Source organism: Pinus tabuliformis, chromosome 6 (assembly GCF_031772625.1).
Source record: "Pinus tabuliformis cultivar Carrire ecotype Pingquan chromosome 6, CPIR1, whole genome shotgun sequence".
Lineage (NCBI taxonomy): Eukaryota > Viridiplantae > Streptophyta > Pinopsida > Pinales > Pinaceae > Pinus > Pinus tabuliformis.
In genome coordinates, this window is record NC_142292.1 from 1,108,230,200 (window position 1) to 1,108,256,132 (window position 25,933).

A 25,933-nucleotide genomic window follows, 5' to 3' on the forward strand; every position below is an offset into this window, starting at 1 on the left:
TCACTTATAAAAAGCTCCCCTTCAGTCTAAAAAATGTTGGTGCCACCTTCCAATGCGTAATTTCTTGTGCATTTCATGATATTCAACACATTGTGTAGCCTTACCTGGATGACCTTCCGGCTTATTCAACGAAGCACTAGGACCATTGAACCCACCTTCACTAAATTTTTCTCTGCTATCGACACTATCGTATCCGGCTTAATCTACATAAGTGTGTCTTCTGCGTCGAGTCAGGTAGACTTCTCGGGTTCATCATCTCCCAGGATGGTATTTGTCTCGATCCGCTTAAAGTCGAAGCCATCCTGAATCTCCCTCCCCCTACTTCTTTGCAGCAATTGCAGAGTTTGCAGGGTAAAAAAAAAAATTTACGACAATTTATTCCAAACTATGCTGAAGTGGCCAAAGTCTATACCCGGTTATTAAACCAAGACACCCCTTTTCATTAGGATACCGCTGCACAAGAGTCATTTGAGCACCTCAAGGCCCTCCTTGTTTCTGCTTTGTTGTTACGTCTTCCTGACTATCACCGTGACTACACTCTTTATTTAGTCGATGCTGATACCACCATTGGCATGGTTCTAGTTCAAGATGATGATGAGATTTGTTGTTACGTCCTCCTGACTATCACTGTGACTACACTCTTTATTTAGTCGCTGCTGATACCACCATTGGCATGGTTCTAGTTCAAGATGATGATGATGATATTGAGCATGTCGTTTACTATCTCATCCCTAATTTACTTGATACCAAAACTCGATATGCCTATGTCGAGAAGTTGGCATTGGCCGCCGTTTGATCCATCCAGCATTTCTGCCACTATATATTATTTTGTACCACCATGGTGATTTCTTATTGCAACCCAATGACATACATATTGTCACGTCAGTTACTGGGGGGAAAATACTCAAAGTGGATTGTCATCCTTCAAGAGTTCGACTTGGAGTTCATTACCACCAAGTCTAAGAATTCCCTCATCTTCGCTGAGTTTCTTTGCTCCCTACCATCTGTTACCGCACCCTCTCGGTTAGAGGACCATATTCCGGATGAAACTCTGTTCTTGATTAGTATCCTCGATCCTTGGTATGGGGATATTATTGTCTATCTCCAGAGATCCTTTTTTCGTCCCTATTTGTCCAAGGATGCTCGGCGATGGATTCGCCATCATTCTTAACCTTATCGCATTATTGGGGACACCCTGTACCATCTCGGCACCGACTCTATTCTTCGCTGATGCTTAACATTCGAGGAAGCCGAACGAGTTCTAAATGACTGCCATTTTGACGCCTGTGGTGGCCATATGTCCGAGTATGCTACTTCTTAGAAGATCCTTCGTGTTGGTTATTTTTGGCCTTCTATCTTCAAGGATTGCGTTCTTTCTGTCCACTCTTGTCATGGGTTCCAAATCTACCAACGGAAGATGTGTGTGCCTCCTGCTCCATTGCACCCTGTCGTTACCGTCAGCCCTTTTTTCAAATGGGGCATTGATTATATGACCTGTAACCCTCACTCGGCTGGGGGGCATGGGTATATCATCATTACTGTTGATTATTTCATGAAATGGGCTGAGGCGATGCCTACACTATCCGAAGATGGTCACACAGCGGCACAATTTTTATTCAATAATGTTATTTCATGATTCAGAGTCCCTCAGGCTATCGTCACTGGTCACGCCAAGAATTTTCGTAATCATATGATGACTGAGTTAAAATCCCAGCTAGGCTTGCGGCATGATAGCTCGACACCATACTATCCTTAGGCCAATGGCCAAGTGGAAGCTATCAACAAAGTTTTAGTTGTTTGGTCAATTTAGTGTGATCTAAATTGCTATTTATAATGTCAACCCGGGGTTCGTAAACTGACTAAGTGAAGTGTACTATATGTACTAGATAACCATTTCCTTAGTCTTTTGTCGTTTTTAGTTTTTTTAAGTTTGTTTTTGAATTTATCTTTCCCTAATGTGAGATGATGAAAAGGTGATAAAGCAAGTGAAATATGGATGATTATGGTGATCTCTAAGTGGTTTTCAAAACTTAAAAGAAAGAAAGCTTTTAAAATAAATGCAATGAAATCAATTGTTCAAAAGAAATAAAGACATCAAACAATGAACTATGACATCGGCCCAGTATCTTTGTTGCTGAATGAAAATGAAAGTGAAATCTACACTAAATTCAATTAAAAGTAAGAACAACTAGTCCACACTATTTCAACTCTTCAACTCAATCTTCCTTGTGAAAAGATATCATGAAATGTTAAACAATGTGAAATCTAAAAGAAGTTAAACTACATAAAATAAACTAATCACACTACTTTAACTTTCTTGACCTTTTGCCTTTCAGCTTAATTTACCCTGTGAGAAACAGTCATGAACAAGTCAAGCAATGTGAGATCTAAAGCAAACTAAATCAAGCTATAATGAGTGATATTCTGGTTCCTAATAAAGTTATTTGATTATAGAAAGGAACCGTTAACAGATGAATAGCATGATATCTAAGAGCAGAAAATAAATGTACAACTTAAGGAAATGACAGTTCTGGAAATCAAACTTCAAAAAACAAGAGTCAGTGACAAAGACAAGATGATCTCGTATGCCAATAGCTATAAAAATAAAAGGTGAAAAATTGCCCCGGGCTGCCTAAGAAAACCTGCAAAAACACTAATCAGTTGTAACCATAAAAGAGCAGCAATGAAAAAGTAAATCAACAGAAATCAAAAGCTTTGTTATGTACAGCTAATATACATGATGAAATAAAATGCAGCATTTAAATGACAATTGTACAGCTAATATACATGAACAGGAAAAAGTAATGCAAGGGTTAAAAGACAACTGTACAAGGCTTCAGTAAGCAGGGGCCCTCTGCCACTTCAACCGATTCAACGAATGGCTACAAGCTTAAGTTTAAACCAGTCTTCTCATATATTAAACAGAAACGTAAAAGTGCAGTGGGGAAATACAACAGCTTCGGATTACATTACCAAAAAGATTAACTTTTACAGCGTTCATGGACGCATTATTTATAAGGAAAGAAAGCTAAACAGATTAACTAAATCTACGCTATTAACCACGCTGCCAGAGACACGTAAATCCTCTTCAGCCCGGATCTAGGTAATTGTCATCATGTTTATTAAATCTGAGTGGTATGGTTGTTGGATTCACGCTATCAGGATGTCTTCATGGCTAAGGACTGTGCCACGTAGCTTCACGTGCTCAAAAATAGAGCTACGCAGAGCCGTTCCGCTGCTGAACACTTCCGTTGACTATCCTTTGCCCCTTGTTTGACCGCGGGCTTTTATGGCCATGCTGGATGATCTGGAGGGACACGATCCATGTCCTTGACTCCTGTAACTTGCCCATGTGGCTCATTTCTTGAGAGGACACCTGTAGCATGGTGTTTGACAAAACGGCTGCGGAATCCTGTGCTGGCTGCAGAAACCTGGGTCAGCTGCGGAAACCTGTATCGGCTGCGGAAACTAAGAAGCTTCCGCAGCTGTCTGAACAAAATTCTAAACCAAACAATAGTCATCAGCGTAGTTAGAAAACCATGTCAAAAGCTTGTTTTTAAACTAAAATACAATGATTTAATCAACTTGGTGGATAAAATGAGTGGAAAAGAAGGCTGAGAGGGTGTATGGGAAGGTGCAGGTTCGAGGCTCAACATACCCCCACTGTGAAGGTGTTGAATATCCTCATGCAACCAAAAATTAGTTATTTTCCCTCATTCCATATGCTCTGAGGCTTCTGCAAGAACATCTAGCCCTCTTCTCTTTCTCTTTGATGCTAAAATGGTCCTTGGTTTCCTGACTAGACATTTGAACTTAAGATTAATCAATGCCCTGCTCAACTTTTTACACTTCTTCTTCAGCTTCATGTTCTTCTTCTGCCACAGTCCTAAATGGAGCATAGTGTTATCATGGACAATCTTATCTAGCTTACTCTGCTCTTTGAGTGCTTCGTTTTCCTGTTTGATGTTCCTATTTAAGACTTCCAATTCAAACACTTCCTGTTTTAAAGGCTGTACTTGTGCATCAAGTGGCAAGGTGGTGCTTGGTCCTGCAATGGATTGTTCTAAGGACTCTAGGTAGTTATATGCTTCTTGCTGGTTGGAATCTACCTCAGGTGTTTTTCTCGGCCTGAACTCAAATTCTGATGAAGGAGGACTGATTTCTCTTTCCGGCTAAAAAGGGCTTTCCTCGCGTGGAGGACTTGGCTCAATGCTTGGCTGAGTTGGAGATTTCTCAAGTGTCTCTTTATCTAAATAAATAAAATGAGACTGTTTTTCTTTGGTTTTATTCCCCTTCCCTTTTAGCCTAGTGCTCCTTCTCAGGTATGAACTAGTACTCTTCTCTTGTGCAGCCTGTTTTCCTCTTTGCTTTTTCTTGGTTATGGCAGCAGCTTGAAGATCTATTAACCTCTCTGACAGAGGTTGATAATCTTCTTCTATGGATTGTTTAGGGGATGGATAGGTTTCTTGAATGGTTATATTGCCTTTGTCCTTCTTCTGTTTCTTGTTTTTAGTTCCCTCCTCTTCTTCTTTCTGAACGGTTTCCTGAATGTCTATTGTAGGAGAGTCTTGGGCTGTAATATTCTTTTCTTTCCTCCTACTTCTCTTTGGAATTTTTGGGGAACTGCTTCCAGAGGCTTCAGTCAGTTCTTGGAAGTGGTTTCTTGCCAAAAACTTTTCCCAAGTATCCTTAGTGCTTTTCAACTGCTCTTCAATAAGGATTTTTATGAACCCGTGATGGTAAAGATGGGGTTCAATACTGCCTACGTGTTTTTGAACAGTAGAGCTCATTTTCTTCAAGCTTGATAACAGAAAATAAGGCAAATTAAGGATATAACCTTCCATAAAATTCATCATTAGCCTGGCATGATACATGTACATGGTGCCAAAACGACCCTCGCATGTGATAAATTTCTGGACAAGTAATAACAGAGTGGACCATTCCTCTTTTATTGCATGCACAGGGATTCCTTTGGTAAATACAGAGTTATCCATACCTAGGTTTTTGAGCATGATTTTCCATCCTTGATCGTCCACACTTCTTTTTTTGAACCACCTTTTTCCTTCTTGTGGGAGACTTGTTGCAACTGCTATTGTGGCCTCGGTCTCTGTAAATTTTAGGTCTCCTATCTCCACTGCGTGTCCATTAAAGGACCGTGCAAAGGCTTTACTCACTTCTTTGTTATAGCCCCTAAACTTTTGAATGAATCTGAGCCACCTTGCTTTCTTCAACGACTCCTTCGTTTGAGGATAACCCTCCAGATATTTTGGTCCCTCTGGTTCAGCTCTTAGTAGCTTTCCCATTCTCGACTTTAAATTCCGACTGAGAATTCTACTGCATATGAAGGTTCAGGAAAAAAAATGGGTTGATTACAGGATTCTTAGGGTAACTGGAGTAGCCGTAATCGAAGTTCAGGATGTATGTGGTCACTGGAGCCAGGGTTTGGAGCAAACTGTAGTGGATGCAACGGAAATGGAGAACAAAGAATGGTATGAGTACCGAGGGAGTAGAGGGTAAGCAACAGTAACAAGTTCAACACCGAACGCATGCGGGAGTGAAGTGATAAATGGGTAGAATAACGGCTGAGTCCTTTTGAATCGGATGACTTGCGCACACGTCTCAGCAGACGGCTGCGGAAATTATGGTGAAGGAGAGCCGTAGTAAAGTAGGTCACGTCTCAAAGTACGACCAATAAATGGAAGAGTAGTCCATAAATTTAGAATGATCATGGGACCGTTAGAAATGAATGGCGTGTATGGAATGACATCGTGGAAGAGGAGTGGTATGGGGCTTGTCGTATCAAATCATTGCATTTAGTGGAACTTGCCATGGTTTAAATAACTATGCATAATAATGACATTGAATTGTTATTTGGTAGAGATTTTTGATCATACCTTTGGAAGTTTATCATTTCTTGATTAAGGCTTCTGACCCATGGTTGTTCTTTGATCTTGAAGATGCCCCATGTCTTTGTTGCACTTGGTGATGATGACACTAACCTTTGGCTGTGATTTTTTTTTTTTGAAAACAGAGTGATGCCGGCTTTAGAGACAGAGTGATGCTGGCTGCGGAAATCGTTTCTGGCTGCGGAAACTGGTTCTAGCTGCGGAAACTGTTTCCAGCTGCGGAAACTAAGACAACACCCCTTTAACTACACAAAGATAGTTAGAGAAGAACTAACTAAATAAAATAGTCCTAAGAGGGACTTTTATTGATGGAATGAAATGAAATGGGTGGAATGAGATGGAAATGAAGTGGAGTGAAGTGGAATGGAGATGAAAATGAGATGGAGGTGAAGTGAAATGAAAAGTGAGGTGGAGTGAAGATGGAAAGAGAGAGAGATTTTTTTTTTGGAAAATATAGAGTGTCAGGTGCCCCTGATTTTCACTCTACATTTTCTGTATAAGACAGCCAATCTATGATTGGTTTTCAGGCTTATACAAAAGCTTTTTTTTTTTTTTTTTTTTTTTTTTTTTTTTTTTTTTTTTTTAACTGAAAGAAACAAAGACTAGGCTGATGGAGGAGAAGGATTCCTCTCCACCAACCTCATTGCAGAATTTTCTTGAAACATTTTGACAAAGTCCTCTGTTGAGAGTGGCTTATGATAATTTTTCAATCGGTGGCCATTCACAATGAGAGGAGTTTGATACTCATCAATGGTCTTGACTCGAACTTCTCCATTGCTAAAGACTTCGTTAATCTCATATGGTCCAAGCCAATGAGTCTGAAATTTTCCTTTGAAGTCTTTAAACTTGGAATCAAACAGTAACGCCCAATCTCCCTTTTGAAACTTTCTCTCTTTGATATATCTGTCATGCCACTTAGTTCTTTGGTGCTGAACTAGATCAGTCCTTAAAATTGCATCTTGTCTTATTTCATCTAGCTCATTCAGCTGCTCCATTCTTTGCTTTTGGGCTTCTGATAGATTCATCCCCAACTGAACTGCCATCTTGAAGGTCTTGACTTGAAACTCAATGGGGAGCAGGACTTCTTTCCCATAAACAAGTTCATAGGGAGAATGTCCTGTTGTGTTCCTCCATGTAGTTCTATAGGCCCATAAGGCTTCAGGAAGCCTTTCTGCCCAATCTCTTCTGTGGAGATGAACAGTTTTGGTGATGATGCTCTCAAGAACTTTGTTTGTAGATTCCACTTGACCATTTGCTTGCGGATGGTACGGAGTAGATTTTCTGTGCTTGATTTTGTATTCTTCCATCAGCTTCTCCATCAATTTAGATGTAAATTGACTTCCCTGATCTGTCACAATTTCTCTTGGGACACCAAAACGAGTAAAAATATCCTCAAAAAGAAATTGAACAACTGAATTTTCAGTGGCAGAAGGCAATGCCTTGGCTTCTACCCATTTAGTGACATAATCAGTGCAAACCAATATATACTTCTTTTGTTTAGATGGTGGATTAATAGGTCCAATGAAATCTAAAGCCCATTTTTCAAAGGGTTCGATGAGTACCTGTGGCTGTAATGGCATTTCATTTGAAAGAGTTGGTCTCCCAAATCTTTGGCAGCTGTCACACCTTCTAACATATTGTTTTGCATCTTTGAAGAGAGAAGGCCAATAATATCCTAAAGAAAGGATTTTATAGGCCGTCCTCTTGTCAGCAAAGTGTCCACTGCACGGTTCATCATGACATGCCTTAAGGATGTCAGGCATTTCATCCTCCCGAACACATATTCTGATCACACAATCTAGCCCTGTTTTAAACAATTTATTAGAAATCCATGAATAATTTGAACTCTCCTGAATAATTTTCCTTTTCTCATTAGGAAATAAGTGTGGAGGTAGCTTCCCTGTAACCAAATAGTTAGCAATATCTGCATAGCAAGGAGTTTTAGTAGTTACTGCAAACAAGTATTCATCTGGAAACTTATCCTCTACAGGAGAATCTTCGTTAGTATTTTGGATTCTAGACAAGAAATTAGCTACTATATTTTGTTTCCCTGGTCTATCTAACACTGTAATATTGAATTCTTGTAAAAGTAAAAGCCATCTTGTAACTCTGCCATTAGTAACAGGTTTGTTCATGAGATATCTAATTGCAGAATGATCAGTATGGACAAAAGTTTCATATCCAATTATATAATGTCTAAACTTGTTGATTGCATGAACAACAGCTAAGAACTCTTTTTCAGTCACAGTATAATTTAACTCAGTAGGAGTCAAATTTTTACTGGTGTAGTAAATGGCATAAGGAACTAAATCCTTTTGACCCAACACAGCTCCTAGAGCTGTATCTGAAGCATCTAAAGAAATATGGAAAGGAAGTTTCCAATTTGGCCCTCTCAAAATGGGTGCTTCAGATATTCTTGTTTTCAAAGTTTCAAATGCAGATTGACAGTCAGGATCCCAATTGAATTCACAGTCTTTTGTAAGTAATTTGAAGAACGGAGATGCTATCTTGGTGAATTTTTCAATAAATCTTCTATAATATCCAGTAAATCCAAGAAAACTTCTAACATCTTTTTGACAATTTGGAATAGGTAACTTGGAGATGACTTCAACTTTTGATCTATCAACTTTAATCCCATCTCCTGAAATATGATGTCCTAAAACAATCCCTTCAGTAAACATCATAAAACATTTTTCATGACTTAATGAAAGATTTGTTTCTTTACATCTTATAAGGACTTTTTCCAAATTTTCTAATGCCTCTTCAAATGAATTACCATAAACTGTAAAATCATCCATATAGACCTCTACACAATCATGAATTAGATCAGAAAAGATTCCTAGTACTACCCTTTGCAATGTTGCGGGTGCATTACATAATCCAAAAGGAAGTACTCGGTAAGCAAAAGTTCCCCATGAACAGGTAAATGTGGTCTTCTCCTGATCTTCAGGTGCTACCTGAATCTGATTGTAACCACGAAAACCATCCAAAAATGAGAAATACTTTTTGCCTACTAAAGTATCTAATACTTGATCAATAAAGGGTAAAGGAAAGTGATACTCCAAAGTTGCTTTGTTCAATTCCCTGAAATCAATGCAAACCCTCCATTTACCATTCTTTTTAGGTACTATAACCAAAGGAGAAACCCACAGGCTATCTGAAATGGGGTAAATGAAGTTTACATTAAGTAACTTTTGGAGCTCTTCTTTCACTATCTCCCTAAGGTTTGGATTCATCCTTCTTTGAGGTTGTCTGATTGGTCTACTGTTTTCCTCAATGTAGATGTGATGAATGCAAATCTTAGGGTCAATACCTTTCATATCGGTATACTCCCATGCAAATGCAATAGAATGTTTTTGCAAGATTTTGGTTAGCTCCCCCTGTTATGATTTTTCCAAGTTTTTGTTGATATTCAATGTTTTTCCTGGAAAAATCTAAATGGCAGAACTACCAAATTCTTCCATAGAGAAAAGAGACATTTGTCTAGATGATAGACACTCAATGTCAGAATCCAACTGAAATTGTGTGTGGTCATATTCTGAAGATGGTTCAAAGTTTTCTAATGTGTTTAGAATTTGACTATCTTCACTGATCTCAGAAATGGTAAAGACAGGTTGTATAGTATCTTCATCATCAACCCACTCATTATCTCCTATTTCTGTAATTGCTTTTGTTGGAGGATACAGATTGAACTTCTTTGTCGAATTACCATCATGATATCTGCAATTTTCCCTACCAGGTGGATTCTTCTGGTATCTCTTGGTTTCCTTCCTGGTCTTTTAAGACTCAACTCCTTTATTGTTTTTGCTAGAATAGGAATCTCTTTAATGGCTTGTAACAAGGGAATCTTGATACAGACATTCTTCAATTCATCTAGAAAATTATAGTCATGCAACCAAATTTGTTTTTCCACTCCTTTGTCAATTTGTAATCTTTCAGGAAAAGGAGGTGTGGATAAAGATGCAGGTTGCTCAACTATGGGAGTTGTGGGGGTTAATTCTTTTTCTTTTTCTTTTTGAGTGTTTGGGTTTTGAAGGGATGCTTCAGAACCCTTATTGGATTCAAGAGACTCTTCCTCAAAAATGCTTTGCTTTTGAGCATTTATAGAAGGCTTATCTAGGACTCTACCTGATCTGAGTTGTACTTCATTGAGAGGAACAATCATATAGGTAGGAAATTGTTGACCTTCCATCATGTAAGCATTTTGAGGGTTTTTATTATTAGGGTTTGGAAATGGCTAAGAAGGAAGTTGATTTGACTTCTGTTGGAATGGAAGCAAGAGTTGAGAATTTGGATTCTGTTGAGAAGGTTGTTGTTGTGGAAATCGCAATGATAGTTGTGGATTTTGATTTGGAAGTTGTGGAGCTTGTTGGTTTTGAAAAGATGGGGGATATTGGTAAAATTGAGCAAATCTCCCATAAGGATTTTGCATACCTTGTACCCATGATTGAAAAGGATTTTGAGGTTGGGACCAAGGTTGTTGCCAAGGATTCCAATTTGGTGGGGGTTGAAAATTCATAGAGGGTCTAAACCCTTGATTTTGCTGCCCCTGCCAAGGTCTCCTTGCAACAAAACATAGATATTCGATTGTATTTGGATCTTCTTGAAAGATAGCTTTGAGCCCAGGAATTGAAGGACAATCCTTAGTCTCATGATTCTCTGAACAAATTACACATGTTTCTACAACTTTTGCATCCAAGGGACATTCCCTTAGAGCATGTTTCTTCCTACACTTTGGGCAAAAGATGGCCAAAGCCTCAGCTTCTGCTTTTTGCTTATTGTGAATCTTAAGGGTGTCTAGTTGCTCGCTAAGACTCCCTAAGATGTCAGTTTTGAATTCATCAAGCATGTTGCCAATCTCAGCCCTACTTACTGATCCAGTTGCAGATTTGTTTGCTCTGATGAGAGAAGGATCTCTAGGCCCTTTTTGAGTTTTAGATTTCCCCCTTGAGAGATGGACACATAGCTCTGCTATATCATGAAGTGGAAGTTGATATATGTCTCCTTTTCCCATCATGTTCAAAATATCTATCCATTCATCTCTAATGGCTTTTAATAGAAGGGCTTTCAAGGTCTCCTCATCTAAGTTACTCATTTTTGCTCTTTTCAAGTTGTATTGAAATCTTTCAAGTAAATCCTCCAAGTTTTCATCTTCTTTTTGCACCATTTTGAATACCTCATCCTTGTGATTGGTGGGCATACAATAGTCCAGGTACCTATCCAAAAATGTTTGTTAACAATGTAAACTTTGAAACGGGAACTATGAACTCAAAACGGGAACTCTGGCCCAAAAACCCAAAAAAAACCACAAAAACAGTGCTCAAAACGAAAAGTGTGTATACTGGAACGATGTTTTTTTTTTTAGGTGTCAATTTTGCGGTTGTTTTAAAAATGGCAGTGACTACGAAATTTTCTACGAAATTTTCCCGCAAAATATAGCTTCAGAACGAAAGTGTTGATACTGGAATAATGATTTTCTTTTTAGGGTCAATTTTCATACTTTTTAAACAATGCTAATAAAACCAATTTTTTATGTCTCAAACAAAGTTAAATTTTAAGGAAAAACACATTAATGTTTCTGGTAGAATATCATTTTTCTTTCCGGCCGGGCAGGCCCCCCCCACCCAGGCCACCCCCTCCACCCCCCGGCCCCTGCCTGGGCCGCCCCGCCCAACCCCCCTACCCCTCCCCCTCCCCGCCCCCCCCCCCCCCCCCCCCCCCCGCCCGGGCCGCCCCACCCCCCACCCTCCCCCTCCCTCCCTCCCCGCCCAGCCACCCCCGCCCAGGTCGCCCCTCCCCCTCCCCCTCCCTCCCCCGGCCGGCCCCCTCCGCCCGGGCGCCCCACCCCTCCCCCTCCCTCCCCCGCCCAGGCTGCCCCCTCCCCACCCCCCCCCCCCCACACCCCCCCCCCCCCCCCCCCCCCCCCCCCCCCCCCACCCTCCCCCCGCCGGGCCCGCCCACCCCCCCCCGCCGGGCCGCCCCACCCTCCTCCCCCTCCCCTCCCTCCCCGCGGGCCACCCCCGCCCGGGCGCCCACCCTCCTCCCCTCCCCCTCCTCCCCTGGGCCCCCCGCCCGGGCCGCCCTCTACCCCCCCCGGCCCCCCCCCGCCTGGGCCACCCACCCCCCTCCCCCTCCCCCTCTCCCCTGCCCGGCCCGCCCCACCCCCCTCCCCGCCCGGGCCGCCCCCACCCCTCCCGCACCCCCTCCCCAGCCTCGCTGCCCACCCCTCCCCCTCCCCCGCCCCCTCCCCAGCCCCGCCGTCCACCCTGCCCGTCCTCCGCCCACACAAGGCCACCCCGGGCCGCCCCACCCCGCCCGAGGGGCGGAGCGTCGATTCCGGGAATCGACGCTCCACCCTCGGGCGGGGCGGGGCGGCCCGGGGGTGGCGCTGCACGGGCGCCGCCTGCGCAGCGCCACCCCCAGGTCGCCCTGCCCTGCCCGAGGGGCAGAGCGTTGTCGACGCTCCACCCCTCGGCGGGGCGGGGCGGCCCGGGGGTGGTGCTGTGCGGGCGCCCCCTCTAGAGGACGAAGAGTTTGGATTACGTGACATTCTTGATTAAATTTAAGTTATGCTTGTAACTCAAGCTTTGCAATGTTTTGACTTTGACATTTTATGAGAAGAATAAACACTCAATTAGGGTTGTTATACGTTCAATATTGGTAATATGTGATTTTTGCATTGATTTTTAAGTTAATCATTATTTAAATAAAAAAAAAGTAGTTATTATTATCTTTTTGACATGAAATTCATAAAAAAAAACTATTATTTGACCATTTTTAGTTAATATTTTTGTATAAAAATTGTGATTTTGACATGTTAATTCTAGCAAAAAATTATCAAAACGTTTAGTTTTTTTGTTATATTTATGTTAAAAATGGTTATTTTTTATGTCCATTGTTAAAAAATGTTGTTTTTTAGAAACAATTATTTCATGTGGATTGAAAAATTAATTAAGGATGTCTAAATATGTAGATTATCTAAAATTCAAACTATCGACTTTCTAATTTAAAAACGCAAAACAATAAAAACCCCACTAAAAAAAAAATTAAGATAGAGAACAAGAAAATATGAATACAATGACGACTTCAAAAACTATCAAATTTAGAAAATAATTTTTTACATTTCACACACTAGAAAATTTAAAGTCAAAAAATAGGTCTTTTAAAAAAAGGGTGTGATGCAGAATACTCACTTTTTAAAATCAGGATGAAAATCACTACCATTCACTACCATTCTAAAACTTAATGCACATGAAAAAAATTAAAGTTCCAAAAACCATGTTCTTAAAAAAACATGTGTATCCTGCATCAACACTTTTGAAAATCGGGTCATTTTTTTGCCACCTCTACAAAACGGGTAACAGTATCAGTTCCTGTTTCAAAGTTTACATTGTTTGTTTCATATCATTCCAAGACCTAATGGATTGAGTGAGTAATCCCATGAACCATTTCAAGGCTGCTCCTTTCAATGTTGAAGGAAACAATTTGAGTTTTTGAGAGTCTTCCAGATAATCATAAGTTCGACACACGACTTCAAACTCAAATAGAAATGTTTCAGGGTCCTCATTCCTTAACCCATGGAAGTTTGGGAGGACAGATGGTGAGATGTTTTTCATTTCTGGCTCGGAGTCCTCATCGACTATAGGAAATCCGAATGTGTTTATCTCCATCCTATTTCCCCCAATGTTACCTCTACCTCCTCCATTGTTTCCTCCTCCTCCTCTACCTCTACCTCTACCAAATTCCAGTTTCTCCTTCCTCTGTCATGGTAGTTTCCCTGGATACTTCAGACTGTCTTGTTCTTCTACTAAGGGTGAACGAGAAGGAATTTCTCCCTCTTCTTCTTCAGATGATTCTACTTCTTCAATTACAATTTGTCTTTCTGTTGAAGGAAGGAAAGGATCTCTTTCTAATTCAGATTCGATGGAAGGTGTGGGAGAGTCGACTCCTGCCTCTTGAATTCTAGGAATCCTAGGGCTAGGAGTGTAAGTTGGAGATGATGGAGGTGTCTCTTGTCTATTCCTTGAAGTAGATGGACTTGTAAAAATCGAACTCTTGGCTCTAGATAAAAACCTTCCCCTAGAATCTCTTGCTCTATGCATGTCATTTTTTTATTTTTCTTCAAGTTAGGCTAATAATTCTCTTTCTGATCTTCCAGGTCACTCTAGGTGCAAGAAGAGAGCATACTCAAGAAACTATTAAACCAATAACTTTCTCCTTTCTGATCCTCCAGATCACATTAAGTGCAAGAGGAGAGCATACTTTGAGAGGTTATCAATTTTCCTTCCTTGAAATTTTCTTGTTTTTTTTTTTTAAGAATTTGGCTACCTAATTTCACTTCCTCGGCAACGGCGCCAAAATGTTTGGTCAATTTAGTGTGATCTAAATTGCTATTTATAATTTCAACCCGGGGTTCGTAAACTGACGAAGTGAAGTGTACTATATGTACTAGATAACCATTTCCTTAGTCTTTTGTCGTTTTTAGTTTTTTGAAGTTTGTTTTTGAATTTATCTTTCCCTAATGTGAGATGATGAAAAGGTGATAAAGCAAGTGAAATATGGATGATTATGGTGATCTCTAAGTGGTTTTCAAAACTTAAAAGAAAGAAATCTTTTAAAATAAATGCAATGAAATCAATTCTTCAAAAGAAATAAAGACATCAAATAATGAACTATGACATCGGCCCAGTATCTTTGTTGCTGAATGAAAATGAAAGTGAAATCTACACTAAATTCAATTAAAAGTAAGAACAACTAGTCCACACTATTTCAACTCTTCAACTCAATCTTCCTTGTGAAAAGATATCATGAAATGTTAAGCAATGTGAAATCTAAAAGAAGTTAAACTGCATAAAAGAAACTAATCACACTACTTTAACTTTCTTGACCTTTTGCCTTTCAGCTTAATTTACCCTGTGAGAAATAGTCATGAAGAAGTCAAGCAATGTGAGATCTAAAGCAAACTAAATCAAGCTATAATGAGTGATATTCTGGTTCCTAATAAAGTTATTTGATTATAGAAAGGAACCGTTAACAGATGAATAGCGTGATATCTAAGAGCAGAAAATAAATGTACAACTTAAGGAAATGACAGTTCTGGAAATCAAACTTCAGAAAACAAGAGTCAGTGACAAAGACAAGATGATCTCGTATGCCAATAGTTATAAAAAGAAAAGGTGAAAAATTGCCCCGGGCTGCCTAAGAAAACCTGCAAAAACATTGATCAGTTGTAACTATAAAAGGGCAGCAATGAAAATGTAAATCAACATAAATCAAAAGCTTTGTTATGTACAGCTAATATACATGATGAAATAAAACGCAGCATTTAAATGACAACTGTACAACTAATATACATGAACAGAAAAAACTAATGCAAGAGTTAAAAGACAACTGTACAAGGCTTCAGTAAGCAGGGGCCCTCTGCCACTTCAACCGATTCAACGAACAGCTACAAGCTTAAGTTTAAACCAGTCTTCTAATATATTAAACAGCAACGTAAAAGTGCAGTGGGGAAATACAACAGCTTCGGATTACATTACCAAAAAGATTAACTTTTACAGTGTTCATGGACGCATTATTTATAAGGAAAGAAAGCTAAACAGATTAACTAAATCTACGCTATTAACCACGCTGCCAGAGACACGTAAATCCTATTCAGCCCGGATCTAGGTAACTGTCATCATGTTTATTAAATCTGAGAGGTATGGTTGTTGGATTCACGCTATCAAGATGTCTTCGTGGCTAAGGACTGTGCCACGTAGCTTCACGTGCTCAAAAATAGAGCTACGCAGAGTCGTTCCGCCGCTGAACACTTCTGTTGACTATTCTTTGCCCCTTGTTTGACTGCGGGCTTTTATGGCCATGCTGGATGATCTAGAGGGACACGATCCATGTCCTTGACTCCTGTAACTTGCCCATGTGGCTCATTTCTTGAGAGGACACCTGTAGCATAGTGTTTGACAGAACGGCTACGGAATCCTATGCTGGCTGCAGAAACCTGGGTCAGCTGCGGAAACCTGTATCGGCTGAGGAAACTAAGAAGCTTCCGCAGCTGTCTGAACAAAATTCTAAACTAAACAACAGTCATCATCGTAGTTAGAAAACCATGTCAAATGCTCGTTTTTAAACTAAAATACAATGATTTAATCAACTTGGTGGATAAAATGAGTGGAAAAGAAGGCTGAGAGGGTGTATGGGAAGGTGCAGGTTCGAGGCTCAACATTAGTCACGATGCTTCAACGAACCACTGCATGCACAAGTCCAACTGGCATTTGATGTTGTTCTCTGCCTTATCGGCCTACCGAACTTCAGTGAAGGATGCCATCGAGTTCACCCCATTCCAATTGGTTTATGGTCTAGAGGCTACCCTATTATAGACATTTTTGTGCCTTGCAGCACCAAGCATGAAATTTCCATAAACCAAGGGCTCCTAAGTCCCTAAAAGTGTTGTTCCAACCCCTATAGGAACAAGGTCAACAAATTACAGCTTCTCCCAAAAGTTCTCCACCAGAAACTGCTCAGAATCAGTCAAATCAGGATCATTTCAGCTGCTCCACTGGCTAGTTGCGTTGCATAGCACCTAAATACACTAGCTAGGTGCGTTGCAACGCACCTAAATGCACTATTAGGGTGCGTTAAGCGGGAAATGATAAATGGCAATGCCATTCCGCGAGGTGGAAAGACAATGGAAGCTTCCAGAATCTTCTCCAATGACACTTGCCTCACTGAGTTCGACCAAGGATGAGTAAGAGGCTTTCAGTCTCCAAGTGGAAGCAAGAACTGACAGAGAGAAGACACTAATCAAATCATAAGCTGACTCATCCTCCTTGCATACATATATATATGGATCCCTCATCCCAGACATCCGGAGGCTGGAATTTTGTACATTGCAAGGAATTGTTGTTGGTTTTGATATAGATATCAGAGTATTGGGTGATTTATGCTTTGTTGGAGGTGAAGAAGGGGCTTCTTTACTGGGAGGTTGATGCTGGATCAGGAATCATCGGTTGTAACTCCTCCTGGATCTTCTTGTTATATCAATAAAACTATTTGAGTTTCTCCTACATGCTTGTGTATCATTGATGCTTGTTACATTTGTATGTTTAGCTTAAATCTGATCCTAAGCTTTTTATGAATATAGATCCATGTCTTTGTGTAGTTTTCTTCTTCTGTGATCTTACAGGAACTTGGTGAAGCTAGGCAAGTAAGGGAGCAGATAGCTGGAAGCTGTCAAAGAAGAGAGGGATTGTATCAAAGGATTAGCGCAAGACACATGTTGGTTCTTTCTATCCCCCTCTATCTTTAATTCATAAAGGAAATACAAAAGTAGTTTTCTCTGTTTGTTTCTAAGGCAGTTGTCACACCTTAGTGGGATAGAGCAGTTCTAAATAGACACTTTTCCCGGTAACAAAATGGCGACTCCACTCGGGAGGATTGTCTAATTAGTTTGTTTGTGTATCTTTTTGTTGTTTGTTTCATAAGCTTATAAGTAGCATTCGAACTGCATTTGCCATAACAAATGCAAAGTAGACATCTGCTACTTCAATCCATTCACTGGATATGTTTATGATTTGAACTGCTGATTCACAAATGATCTGATTGCCCTTTGTGATAGCTCTTAGACCCTCCTTAGATCTACCCCCTGATTGTGCATTACTGATTGCTTTTACTCGGCCAAAAACCAAAGACTAAACTGTAAACCGTGACCCAGAACCCGAATAGAATTCTCGTTTCTGCCCCAGTGTAGGCACTGTGAAGAGTTCCTGAATTTCAGCGCAGTTCCCGAAAGGGCAACCTGCGCTGCAATCCAGTTTCTCTGTGTTACAGGTGCGCTGATCAGACTAGCCCTGTGCAGCTGAGGTTCTTGTGATTCATTCTTTCCAGTTTTGTCTCTGATTTTTGCAGCCTGTGATCAGTATATGTGTCTGTTTGAAAACCCCTTTTCCTTGTTGTAATTCCGCCTCCTTTGTACAAAAGAACTGTAGATGTTTTTGTGTGTTTGTTGCGTCATTTATAGTTTTCCACTGCAAAAGTAGAATAGTCGTATTGTCGTCCTTTGATTTAGATCTGTCGCAAGTGTCGATTTTGATCATAGGAGAAAGTTTGATTGCTTTTGATGGTCGATTATGCTTGTACTATTGCCTTTGGTCTGAATTTATGTTTTTCTAGTGTCAAAAACAAGTGTTTATTTCAAAATCGTAAAGCGTCGTAATCGGCTTTATCTTTTGATTTCGAAAAGAAGCTTGTTTGTGTTTGTCGCTTGAAAGCAAATTTAGATTTGTACATCAAACTTTATTTTTCGCATCAATATTAAGAAATTCGAAAACAAATACATGCACATGTGCATTTGCATATTGACAGTCTGTTTGGCTTGAATTAGGAAAGTGCATTTGCAGTGTGCTCTTTGCTCTTTGTGAAAAGATTGTGTCTTTCTTTTCCCCTAGTAGCTAGGATTTTCATTCTTGAAAAGAGATAAAAGTTTGCTTATCATCTTTAGATTGCATTTTAGGAATTACATCTACATCTCGTGGTGAACCCAAAAGGAAAACTTCATAAGAAAGATCAACTTAAAATAAATTCAATGAATCTAACAACGCTTTGGAACTTAACGCACAACATTTAGAGGTCTAGGCTAGAGACGTATTCCGGCGTCGTAAAGCCTGGTAACTGTTGTCCTCACTGATGGTTGGGTGATTCCTACACTTTGAGACGATAAGTGCCAGTACGGACTTGTGCTCCCACGTACCGTCGAGTATATATTGGGAGACCCCTATAGGCTTAAATAATTTTTCCATAGGAAGCCATGTCTGCTGCCCTATCGATCGCAATGCACTGAACACAGCATTCGGGAAGATTGACTGTCGTACCGTAAAAATTATTCTGCAGTTTTGCGATTGGTTTGGTACTCCCTCTACCTAGATCTCCAGAGCAGTCCCTTTCATTCCTTTTCAGACTCCTTAACGGAAAAGGTCCATCTGAGCACTTGTCACTTCAGGCTCATTAAAAATCGAAGGAGACTAGAGTCATCTTTTGTTTTTTCTCGACTCTTTAAAACTGAAAAAACAAGTTGTGTCAAAGTGTCTAAAATTTATTTTAAATGGAATATTCATTACCCCTTTCCTACGTTGATCTTGAGTTGAGAAAATGTAGTCTACCAACCAAGGAATTCCCCTTGGAGGAAATCCTAGTCCCTTCTCCTCTCGGGGAGATGTTGGTGCACCCCATATGGCCACATTGTCGCTTCCAGGACTGACAATTGGTTTGCCTGTATGGCTCTTCTAAACCTCTGTCGTTCAGAACACCACTATTCCTGAACAATCGAATCAGCAATTAGACGAGTCCAGAGTTGCCCACCAACCTTCTACTTCATCTAATTCTTCCTCTCTTCCTTCCTCTTCGCTTGATGGGGCTGGTAAAGCCAAAAGTCAGGTTCCTAAGGAGAAGAAGGAAAAGAAGAAGAAAGAGAAGAAGAAGAAGGGGCCAAAGGTGAATGGGGGAAAACGAGTGTCGTCTAACGAAAATCCACACACTACACTGACCAGGCCTAAATCACCATGTGTCATTTGCAAAGGAGACCACTTTCATAGAGATTGTCCTTGCATCCCTCGGATACTAAAGGACTGGTCTCCTAGATTGCACAACCCGGTGTCATCAACCTCTGATGATCATGTTGAAAGCACACCGACGACTAGTGAAAGTGAAGTCCCAGGACAAAAAGGAAAATATAGATTTCCTTGTAAACTGTGTTAAGATGATCATGTCGTCCATCGTTGTCCCTTCTTAGACGAAGCTAAAAGAGTTTTGGATGATCGTCCGGTTTCACTGTTACGACTTCCTCCTGGATATAAAAAACTCTTGTCGAGTCCATCGCTAGTTGAAAATCTGGCTGGCCCGCTCAGGTGGTCGGCTGAAGCACCTACCATTGAAGATAAACCATCTGGATCCATACCAGACGAAAGTCAAAAGGTTGAGGCAGCAGTTGACCCGGTCTTGCCTTCAGAGGTTTCATCTTCAGATGATACACTCACTGAGGAGAACAAGGATGACACTGTCCAAATTCTCTTCATAAGCACAGACTCCAACGAACATGGGGGCAATATACCCATTCCTTTACCGCAGGAAGGAAGTTCTCCAGAGTCGTACCTGACCGTCTATTCGGTCCCACCTCCAAGCAACCTAGTTGTTTCCTTCGACTGGAATCAACTAGGCAGACCCCGTTTACCAGCTAGCATACCATTCTGAATTATCGTCCAAATATATAGAATGGTCATGGCTGGTACCATCATAGATGAGGGGGCTTCTGTGAGTATCCTTTCCTCGGCTGCTTGGAAAGCGCTTGGTTCGCCATCGCTTTTGCCTAAGATGAGAAATATGACAGGTTTTGATAAAGGAACCAGTCGACCTTTAGGGATCCTTCCCGATGTGCCCATAACATTGAGAGGGAAAATCGTTCGCATGAACGTAATGGTAGTTCAAGGACCCCTAGATTACAATCTACTCCTTGGACGAGACTACATTTATTGCATGGGGGCAATTGTCTCCTCACTCTTTAGAGTAATGTGTTTTCCGCACGAAGGAAGAGTGGTCAAGCTCGTGGACCAGCTTTCATTCCCCGGATCATACAGAGCAAATAGTCATATACCATCCCTGAATGGTCTTTTCACGCAAGAAATGTCTCAATCACCAGTCCGTCCTCCCGATGAGTGCGAGTAATTCGAAGGGATATGACTGAAACCGAGGGTGCATGCATCCTGGTCTGCTTCGGCGGGAAAACTTCGGATATAAGGTAGGTTTCCGCGGGAGAATATGACTAGTCTGTACCCCGTCTGTGATTGGAAGAGGGGTTATTCTAGAACAAGATTCTCTTGTCAAAGTTATGTGAGTTGGCGAGCACCGCCACTCACCTTTGTTTACCTCAATAGACATCGCCGAAGAACTGTTTTGTTTGCGCCACGAATAGAACAATCTTTGGGTAACCTGTAAGAGGTAGGCCTCTCTCGTCAGAACAAGTGTTTTGCCGAGGAGGAGTAGAGGTAACCTTGAAACTCTATTTTATACCTGGGGGCATGCAAACCTTTTGTAGTGCAAGCAAAGAGCGATTATTTATCTGTTTTTTGGATTAGTCGTTTCCTAACTTGCATAAAGAAAGGATGTGGGGCAAAACTCTAAAAATTACCGTTTTTATATGAGACATTCTTATAATATGACTGGATTAATTGAGTAGTGTTTACCGCGAGGTTCAAGCTCGTTAAAAAATAAACCCGGATCGAGCAGTGTTTACCGCGAGGTTCAAGCTCGTTAAAAAATAAACCCGGACCGAGAAAATGCTTCCACCCATGTTTAAGCTCGTTAAAAAATGAACTATTCCCCGGTAAATAACCAACGTGAATGTAGAACTTCAGCCATTAAAGCCTTGGTCGTGTTTGCACCGTCACTTCCACTTTTCCATTGGCCGATCATTCACCTCCATTTGATTGTTTACCCATTTTGAGGAACAGCTGCGAAGAGTGATTTCACTAGCCATCCTTGTGACACTGCCGTGATTGGAAAATTCCAAACCGTACCTGGAATCAGCTGCTACCCATTTTATCACTCGTTCCTCAAAAGACGAGTCTTCTTTAAGCTCTTTTCAACTGACTCGTAAAATATGAAAAGATTGCCGAGTCCTTGGCCTTCCAGCTCGTTAAAGGGACAGGAAGTGCTATCCCTCCTCTAGATTTTAATATTTTTGGACCTGAGGGATTATTGCACAAAAATATCGAGCGCTTGTTTTGTTCGGCTCGTTAAAACTATCGAAAATTCATCCCTTTTGTATTATTTTATACTTTTTCGGACTTAAGGGATTAGATGACGAAAAAGGAATTTTGGAGTTACCTTTACGTACCTTTTCAGACTCTCTAAAAATGAAAAGGACCGAGTTATCTTTGTCATTAAACTCGTTAAAAAGATTGATAGCGACAAACTTGTCTTTAAACGAGAACGAGTTTCACTATCGCTAGGCTAGTTAAAACATAGCAATGGGTTTGCCCGAAGGGCAAATTATAGAACAAGCATATGTTATCCTCCTCAAGCTTGACAAAAATAAAGAGGTACTGGTCAGCAATGACTGGGGAAAATTTGGGAAGAAAACTCAAATAATCTTTATTGGTAGCAAGTCGCTCTTGAACATGACACTTCCACTCCGTGTCCAAGTCGGGTTGGGTTGTTTCATTCACCGGTCACATCACCATGGTCACACCATACCATCCACATTTGGGGTAAATGCTACCAATCCATCACATAAGTGTCGCCGACATGTTCAAGAGAAGTCATCCAGAGAAGTCACATGTGTCCCACCCACTACCATACATTATACTCCATACTTTCATGACCGCCACCCTGAACCGTATATCATCAGATTGTTTTCACCTCCATCAAAATCATTTTCTCCGTTTTGTGTCATTGATGTGGGATTCATTAAGGCCCTCTTTGATGGATCACTTCTTGTCGACATCAGCTCATTATCCAAGAAGTTGGTCTAGGAACACCCCATTCAGTACTTTGAAGCTTGCATGCCTCAATGGCAAGTTTCTCACTTCCGGCGACAGGTTTACATCAATGGCCTTCGACCGAAATATTTTGCATGGTGTTTGACGCCAAGTCCTTTATTCACACCACGTGAATTGTACTGTAGTACCTTGAGGGTCATTATCATTATCGGTGATTCCTCTCGCGCTTGTTAACAGTTTACATCATTGACTAGTAATCAAGCAATGTCTTTCCATGTTCGACTTTAAAACATTTCTCACATGGATCGACTTGTACTTCGAGTGAAGATCGGACGAGATTGAAGACCCTGGATCTAGTTTCATCCATCCAGGTTGCGATATATATTCAGGAATATAAAGACATTAAATGTACAACATTGCAACACAGATAATCATCCTACCAAAAGGATGATGACTCTATCAGAATCATCAGTCTACACTCAGACGATTGTCTGTCCTATGCACATAAAAATGAATTTATAAAGCTGAGCATGGGAATGCCCGCCTCAGCTAAATCATGAAAAATAGTATGAAGATAATGTATTGTATTGTATCTTATTACAGGTCTCCTCCGAGCATTGAAAGAACTTCGGATCCTCATAATAAAGCATTTCACTCGATTAATGGCCTCATACTTTAGGGGGCAGCTGTTATAGACATTTTTGTGCCTTGCAGCACCAAGCATGAAATGTCCATAAACCAAGGGCTCCTAAGTCCCTCAAAGTGTTTTTCCAACCCCTAAAGGAACAAGGTCAACAAATTACAGCTTCTCCCAAAAGTTCTCCACCAGAAACTGCTCAGAATCAGTCAAATCAGGATCATTTCAGCTGCTCCACTGGCTAGCTGCGTTGCATAACACCTAAATACACTAGCTGGGTGCATTGCAATGCACCTAAATGCACTATCAGGGTGCATTGAGCGGTAAATGACAAATGGCAGTGCCATTCCGCGAGGTGGAAAGACAATGGAAGCTTCCAGAATCTTCTCCAATGACACTTGCCTCACTGAGTTCGACCAAGGATGAGTAAGAGGCTTTCAGTCTCCAAGTGGAAGCAAGAACTGACAGAGAGAAGAAACTAATCAAATCATAAGCTGACTCATCCTCCTTGCATACATCTATATATGGATCCCTCATCCCAGAGATTCGGAGGCTGGAATTTTGTACATTGCAAGGAATTTCTGTTGGTTTTAAGATAGATATCAGAGTATTGGGTGATTTATGCTTTGTTGGAGATGAAGAAGGGGCTTCTTTGCTGGGAGGTTGATGCTGGATCAGGAATCATCGGTTGTAACTCCTCTTGGATCTTCTTGTTATATCAATAAAACTATTTGAGTTTCTCCTACATGCTTGTGTATCATTGATGCTTGTTACATTTGTATGTTTAGCTTAAATCTGATCCTAAGCTTTTTATGAATATAGATCCATGTCTTTGTGTAGTTTTCTTCTTCTGTGATCTTACAGGAACTTGGTGAAGCTGGGCAAGTAACGGAGCAGGTAGCTGGAAGCTGTCAAAGGAGAGAGGGATTGTATCAAAGGATTAGCGCAAGACACAAGTCGGTTCTTTCTATCCCTCTCTATCTTTAATTCATAAAGGAAATACAAAAGTAGTTTTCTCTGTTTGTTTCTAAGGCAACTGTCACACCTTAGTGGGATAGAGCAGTTCTAAATAGACACTTTTCCCGGTAACATACCCTTCTGATTGAGTGTGAGATCCTTTCTCTAAAATTAGCCGTTGAATTACTCCCTAATACTACTCTGGTAGAAGAACGTCTCCTCTGCCTAGAGTAGATAGATGAGACTCATCGAGTAGCCTCTCTGGCCATTGAAGCACAGAAGAAGAGAGTGAAAACTCACTTTGATCATACTACCCATCCTCATTCTTTCGTTGAAGGAGATTTAGTCCTACTTTATGATCAAGCAAATGATAAGTTGGTGGTAGGAAAATTCGAGCCTATGTGGCATGGGCCTTATATTGTGAAATGCGTTTTGCAAAAAGGGGCCTACGAGATGATTGATTATGAAGGGAACCCTCTAGATAAGCCCCGAAATGGGCTTTATCTGAAAAAATATTATGCATGAACCCCATGCATTTGATTTGTACATACGTGTGTTTTCAATAGGTGTGTTGTGTTTGTTTTCATGTCTGGCTTGGTGTGTAGGCATAATTGCTGCTTATTGTGCCTTTTTGCTTCTTATGCAGATGTCTAGTACACCTTATGTTGGTTTCGCTAATGGTGCCTGCCGCAGTACTCAGAATATTTCTTCTATGATGTGGGTGATCTACGATCCTCAGGGTGAGTTAGTAGACCTTCAAGGTGTTTGTCTGGGTTGCACCACAAAAAATGTCGCTGAATATAGTGTTTTCATTGAATTACTGACCGAGGCCATCAACCTCGATATTCGTACATTGGTTGTGAATTTGGATTCTCAGATTGTTGTCCACTAGCTTAACGGTCGTTATTCCGTTAGAGATCATCAGATTTTAAGGTTGTATTTACATGTTAAATTGTTGGAAAGAAATTTTGATTTTATTACATATCAACACATTCCAAGAAGATTAAACATGTTAACTGATGCATTAGCAAATCATGTATTAGATAGACATTTGCGCAAGATGTAATCAAAACAACATATAGAAGCATTCAAAACACAATAATGAACCATAGTAATATGTATATATATATATATATACCTCTTGTGGCACACCCAGGTGCTTAAAAAATAAGTGTATATGTCCAAATAGAGTTTGTGCTCTCCGTACATTCGAGACACATGTCTCTCAAAAAATTAGCAGGAAATAAAACCTAGGCATCTACTATGGTGGGTTATATTCCCTGTAGCACACCATTGCTCATGCGACTCACCTCAAGAGTCTGTGAACCCTAGGTATCACCCCTACTGTATGTATCTGGTACTCTATAGGGACCTCCTCGATCCCCCTGTAATCAAGGATCCCCTCTATCAGGCCCTCAAGGTTGTGGGCCACTGTCTCCACTGGACTACCAGCTGGGGGAAACAAGGCCAGCTCTCTGATGCCGTGCGGATCCCTCCGTGCCTCTGGAGCTAGTCCCACGGGCCTCTTTGGTCCACCAACTACAAGTAACATAGAGTACATCATTAAGACATATGCATGAAAAAATATAAAAAAATATCATAAAAGACAATACAAAAATAGTGTGATTAAGTGTTTTACCTTCATCGTCCCACTGCTCACCAACAGGCAGCTACATGTTGGGGTCTCCACGAAAATCCATACCAGCATATGGCCAGTCCTCGACGAAGATCGTCTGGCGATCCAACCACTCGCGGAATAGTCTCCCCCATGACATCGGTCGTCCGCCACCCCCTCGTGGCATAACATGTGCCCACCGTGTGATTCGGGTCTCCCGTGGTCTGGACCTTTCCAAGTACATATCCTACAACTGAAGTGCCAGCACCTGCTCCAACATGAGCAAGATCAACATAGACCCGTAAATAAATTGCTTCGCCTCCCCGCTTGA